Source organism: Marmota flaviventris, chromosome 1 (genome assembly GCF_047511675.1).
Source record: "Marmota flaviventris isolate mMarFla1 chromosome 1, mMarFla1.hap1, whole genome shotgun sequence".
In the NCBI taxonomy this organism is placed as follows: domain Eukaryota; kingdom Metazoa; phylum Chordata; class Mammalia; order Rodentia; family Sciuridae; genus Marmota; species Marmota flaviventris.
Genome location: NC_092498.1, coordinates 102,715,517 through 102,722,378, shown reverse-complemented (window position 1 = coordinate 102,722,378; position 6,862 = coordinate 102,715,517).

The window sequence follows — 6,862 nt, the reverse complement described above, 5'->3', positions numbered from 1 at the left end:
CCAGTGCAGGAAAGAGAGACAGTCAGTGTTCTTCAAGATAATACTTACTCTGAACATTCTGTTCCAGGTCCACTTTCATCGTTTCCTTGACTTGGCTAGGTTCTTGTGAATAGAAAGGGGTGTTTCAGGGACAAGATGTTTTACTATCATTCTTTTTCGGGGATGATACCCATGTCAGTTGCTCTTCTGGCTCCCCCAGTTTCTTGAGTGTTCTCATTCCCACTTTTCTCTGCTATTTTGTTCCCACTCCATCAGCAACTGGTGTCTGCAGACAATTCTGAATGTTTATATCCACTTCTGCCTCAAGTTCTCTCTAGGACAGAACTCTGGTCCACCCATGCCTAAAAAAAGCTGTTCTGTGCCAATGCCCATCACAAAATGCTGAATATTCATCCCCTGGGGGGTGTATTTCATGATGGTAAGGGTCAAATTTCTACTTTGTGTTAGAGAAAAGTATAGTTTCCTTATGATTTTTCCATGTCTAGTTATTGCTTTGGAATTTAAAAATAACTTAGTTAAGAGGAAGAGATGAACACATAAGTGGTCATCCGCATCACCTTCTGAAAGTCACTTTCATGTATATCTCAGACACTCTGAATGTCCATGCGCCAGGCATGTGTCAGTCCTTCCAGGTTCAGAGATTATCAGACCCAGGCCCAACAGTGTTCCTTGCAGGCAGCTCATATCCCTGCCCAGTTGGAGCCTGGGGACACTGGGGGAAAGTATCTCCATGATGCGGGGGTTTACAGGCAGACCTGCCTAGAATGACTACAAGGGGAAGGGCCAAAATGAAGATTCAAGGAGGAAGAAAGCTGGGGTCTGCAGGGCCTGGATAGCCATAAGCACCAGGCAGGAGCAGGAACCAGGGCAAAATGCACAGAGCCAGAAGGTACAGATATCAGCATCTCACCAGGTTGGCACCAGAAATCCAGAACATCTAAGAAAGGAATGTCCCAGTCACCCTATGACACGTGGGTGAGCTGGAAGCCGGGGACTGCTGAGGCAAGGGCACAAGCAAGGAGCCCAGCCAGGTCCTTCAGAGTCACAAATCTCCCTCCACCGCTGCTGCCACCTTCTCCTTCCCAGAAAAGGAAAGGAGCGCTTACCGCATAGGATGTGTGTCTACTTCTCTGACCATGACCCCAGCACGGACCTACCATGAGCCAATGTTCTGAGCTCTCCTCGAGAACTAACTCAGACCATGCTTTTCCCATCCCAGGCAGTGACTTTTCTAAAAGTATCATATTTAAAGATGTGACAAGTCTCTGGCCTATCCGAGGCCCCAGTTTCCACCTCCCCATCCACAGCTTATCGGGGCATTGAATCAACCATCAATCAGCAAAATGCCCTTCAGTCTCCAAACAATCTTGTGTTCTTTCACCTTAAAATATTAGCAGCTGCTTTGCAGATAGAGGTCAGCTGTGTCACTTCTCAGACAAGTTAGCAGATCTAGTTGGAAATGATGACTGAGGAATAGCAGGCCCCCAATAAGCCAGAGTGGCCAAGAGCATCCCACCCGACCCTGCTATGGGGCCTTTGTTCCCCTAGGATATAGGGTCCCTGCAGAGGTCACAGGTCCATCCACCATACTGGAGGGGAGCAGGCCCTCAAAGAGATCCCCAGACCAATCACACCAACCCTTGATGTACAGTAGTCAAGTCGTGACAACCAGCCCACACATACAGGTTCCTGACCCAGGGAGCAGCGGGCTTATTTACATTGGTAAATGGGGCTGCTGGACAGCCTGGATATTCTGATCTCAGCCAGTACATTCTGTCCCTTGAGGAAGGTCTAGAGGAAGCTGACACTGTTCTTCAAGTTGATTGTGGAGTCCAGGGAACAGGTAGGGTGGAGGCCATGGCCAGAATCCCTGAATGCTTGCTGGACCTCTAAGGGAGAGTCCTGCCAAGTGGACAGTGTCTGCTGGCTCACATAGTCTGGCTTGCCTGAGATCTTTTGCCTTGAAACCTAACAGAGACTACTCTGCTTGCTTCCCACAATGAGGACATACCCTTCTATTTCGAGTTTGCTGAGAGTTTTGTTTTTCCACATCAACTTGAACTCTCTCTCCTGTAGCCTGTGAATGGGCTGATATACAAGGATTGAATTTTTAATGTAAAACCAGCCATGCATTCTGAGAATCAAACCGACTTGTTAACCTGTATTCTCCTTCCTATTCGTTGCTAGATTCAATTTGCTAATACTTTATTAAAGACTTTTACATATATGTTTTATGACAATCAGTCTATAACTTCCTTGTAATTTCCTTGTCAGGTTTTGGTATTAGACTTATGGTGATCCCATAAAGTAGATTAGAAAGCATTTCTTCCTCGTCCATTGTATTAGTTTGTTTAATACTGGCATGATTTCTTCCTTAAATGGTTGACAGAATTTATCAATGAAGGCCTCTGACTCAGAATCTTCTTTCTTGGAAGATTTTTTCATAAGAATTCAATTTATTTAATAGTTATTGGGCTATTATGATCTATTACTTCTTTGTCTATTTTGATAAACTGTTTTTCTTTTTTTTTTATTAGTTGCTCAAGACAATACAATGATCTTGACATATCATACATTTGATTCAAATAGGGTATGAATTCTCATTTTTCCACGTGTACAGATTGCAGGATCACATTGGTTATACAGCCACGTGTATACATACAGCAATCCTAGTGTCAGTTGTATTCTGCTGCCCTCTCTATCCCCCCTCCCCTCCCCTCCCATCACCTCTCTCTACCCATTCTACTGTGACACTTATCTCTCTCTCTCTCTCTCTTTCTCTTTTTTTCCTTCCTTCCCCCTCACACCATCGTATATGTATTTTGTAACCATGAGGGTCTCCTTCCATCTTCCGTGCAATTCCCCTCCTCCCTCCCATTCCCTCCCACCTCTTTTCCTTGTTTCGTGGTAATCTTCTTCTCATGCTCTTCCTCCCTATCCCATTTTGAGTCACCCCCTTATATCAGAGAAGACTTTCAGCATTTGTTTTTAGGGATTGGCTAACTTCACTTAGCATAATCTGCTCTAATGCCATCCATTTCCCTGCAAATGCCATGATTTTGTTATTTTTTAGTGCTGAGTAATATTCCATTGTGTATAAATGCCACATTTCTTTTATCCATTCATCTGTTGAAGGGCATCTAGGTTGGTTCCACAATCTAGCTATTGTGAATTCTGCTGCTATGAACATCGATGTCGCTGTGTCCCTGTAGTATGCTTTTTTTTAGGTCTTTTGGGTATAGTCCGAGAAGGGGAATAGCTGGGTCAAATGGTGGTTCCATTCCCAGCTTTCCCAGGAATCTCCATACTGCTTTCCAAATTGGCCGCACCGATTTGCAGTCCCACCAACAATGTACGAGTGTACCTTTTTCCCCACATCCTTGCCAGCCCTTGTTGTTGTTTGACTTCATAATGACTGCCATTCTTACTAGAGTGAGATGGTATCTTAGAATGGTTTTAATTTGCATTTCTCTGATTCTAGAGATGGTGAGCATTTTTTCGTGTAATTGTTAATTGATTGTATATCCTCCTCTGAGAAGTGTCTGTTCAGGTCCTTGGCCCATTTGTTGATTGGGTTATTTGTTTTTTGTTGTTTAACTTTTTGAGTTCTTTGTATACTCTAGAGATTAGTGCTCTATCTGAAGTGTGAGGGGTAAAAATTTGTTCCCAGGATGTAGGCTCCCTATTTACCTCACTTATTGTTTCTCTTGCTGAGAAAAAACTTTTTAGTTTGAATACGTCCCATTTGTTGATTCTTGATTTTAACTCTTGTGCTATAGGTGTCCTATTAAGGAATTTGGAGCCCAACCCCACGAGATGGAGATTAGGGCCAACTTTTTCTTCTATTAGATGCAGAGTCTCTGGTTTGATTCCTAGCTCCTTGATCCATTTTGAGTTAACTTTTGTGCATGGTGAGAGATAGGGATTCAATTTCATTTTGTTGCATATGGATTTCCAGTTCTCCCAGCACCATTTGTAGAAGATGCTATCCTTTCTCCATTGTATGCTTTTAGCACCTTTGTCTAATATAAGGTAGTTGTAATTTTGTGGATTGGTCTCTGTGTCCTCTATTCTGTACCATTGGTCCACCTGCCTGTTTTGGTACCAGTACCATGCTGTTTTTGTTACTATTTCTCTGTAGTATAGTTTAAAATCTGGTATCGCTACACCACCTGTTTCACTCTTCCTGCTTAGAATTGCTTTAGCTATTCTGGATCTTTTATTTCTCCAGATGAATTTCATGATTGCTTTTTCTACAGTGGTAGCTCAGTGGTAGAGTGCTCGCCTAGCATGCATGAGGCACTGGGTTCGATCCTCAGCACCACATAAAAATAAAAAATAAATAAATAAAATAAAGATATAAACTGTTTTTCAAGGAATTTGTCCATTGAATCTAGATTTTTTAATTCATTGGCACAAATTTATTCATAATATTGCTGTATTATCCTTCTAATGTCTGTGGGATCTATCATGATGTCTTTTTTTAATTGATATTGCATATATTTATGAGGTAATATGATATTTTGAAATATGTATACACTGTGGGAATAGATAAATCAAGTTAATTAACAGATCCATCACCTCACATACTTAAACATATATTTGTGGTGAGAGTACTTAAAATCTACTCATTTAGCAATTTTCAAGTATATAAGTCGTTGTTATTAACTATTGTTACCATATTATACAACATATCTTTTGAGCTTATCCTTCCTATATAACTTAAATTTTATCTTTTCACTAATATCTCCTCAGTGTACCCTCCTCTACAGCCTCTGGTACCCACCATTTTATTTTCTATTCTTTAAGAAATTCTATATATAAATAAGATCATGTGGTGTTTGACTTTCTGAACCTGGTTTATTTCCCTTAGCATAATGTCCTCCAAATTCATCCATGTTGTTATAAATGGCACAACTTACTTCTTATGACTGAATTTTCTTTATCTACTTGTCTGTTGATGGACACTTAGATTGATTCCATTTTTCTGGCTTTTGTGAATAATGTTTCAATGAACACAGGTATGCAGATCTCTCTCTGACATGCCAATTTCATTTCCTTTGGAGATATATATATATATACATACATATACACACATTGCTTTATTATCATATATGTACATTCTTTCATATATATATATATGATTGCTGGATCATATAATAGTTCTGTTTTTAACTTTTTGAGGAACTTCCATATGGTTTTCCATAACAGCTGTACTAATTTACATTCCTAACAATAGTAGAGCAGCGTTCCCCATGCTCCCTATGTTCACCAATACTTGTTATCTCTTGTCTTCTTTCTAATAGTCATTTGACAGGTGTGAGACATCTCATTGTGGTTATAAATTTAATTTATCCAATCATTAGTGATGTTGAGAACTTTTTTCATATACCTATTGATCATTGGTCATTTGTATGTGTTTTTTTGAGATATGTTATTTGGGTTCTTTGCCCTCTTTTTTTTTTTTTTTTTTTTTTGCTTTGTTTAATTACTTCTAATCAGTTATACATGACAGTAGAAAGCTCTTCGATTCATTGTACACAAATGGAGAAGAAAATTTTCACTTTTCTGATTGTACATGAAGTAGAGTCACCATTACTGTAATCACACATGCACCCAAGGTAATGATGACCATCTCATTCCACCATCTTTGCTACCCCCTTGCCCTATGCCCACTCCCTGTTGTCCCATTCAAAGTTCTTCCACTCATCCATGCCCCCTCCATTATGGATTAGCATCCACTTATCAGAGAAAACCTTCAATCTCTTGTTTGTTGGGATTGTCTTCGCCCATTTTTTAATCAAGATATTTCTTTTCTTGTTATTGAGTCATTTAAGTTCTTTGTTTACTTGGTATTTCTCTTGGCATCAATAACTTTTAGGGTTTTTTTTTTTATTTTCATCAATCATACTAGGGTTTTGTCAATTTAATTAATCTTTCCAGACAGCCAGCTTTTAACTTTGTTGATTTCCTCTCTTTAAAATTTCCTTTCTTGGCTGGGGCTGTAGCTCAGTGGCAGAGCACTTGCCTAGCATGTGTGAGGCACTGGGTTCGATCCTCAGCATCACATAAAAAATAAATAAAATAAAGGCATACTTTCCAGCTATAACTACAAAAAAAATTAAATAAATAACTAAAATAAAATTAAATTTCCTTTCTTCTACTTATTTTGGGTTTATTTTGGGTTTTTTCCCCTAGCTTCTAAACGTGGAATCATCATTTATCAAAAATTGTGCTTCTTTCTTAACATAAGCACTCAACACTACTAATTTTCACTAAAGACTTCTCGGCACATCACACAAATTCTAATATATTGTGGTTTCATTTTTGTCAAATTGAGACTAAGAATTACCCTGTGGTTTTTCCTTGACCCATGGATTATAAACATTTCTTCTCAATTTCTAAGCATTTGGGGGATTTTCTATGTACTTTACTGTTATTGTTTTCTTACTTTCATGTGGGCACTGTCTCACTCTAAATTTTTGAAATGTATTGAGGTTTTTTTATTGATTTAAAAAAATGACAGTGGAATGCATTACAATTCTTATTACCTATATATACCACAATTTTTCATATCTCTTTATATAAAGTATGTTGACTCCCAATTCATGTCTTCATACATGTAATTTGGATAATGATGTCTGAGATTATTTTTTTTATCCTCAGGAAGAAAATCTTACCTTTGTAAAGATGCCAAATGTCCTTGCAAATACATTTCTTCAGTTTCTGGGTATAGTGGTCTATAAAGATCAATTAGGTCACCCTGATTGATGGTTAAGTTGAAATGTTCTATAGTGTTACTGATTCACTGATCTAGTTGTTTGGGTCATAAATGAAAGAAGGGTGTTAAACTGCCCAACCA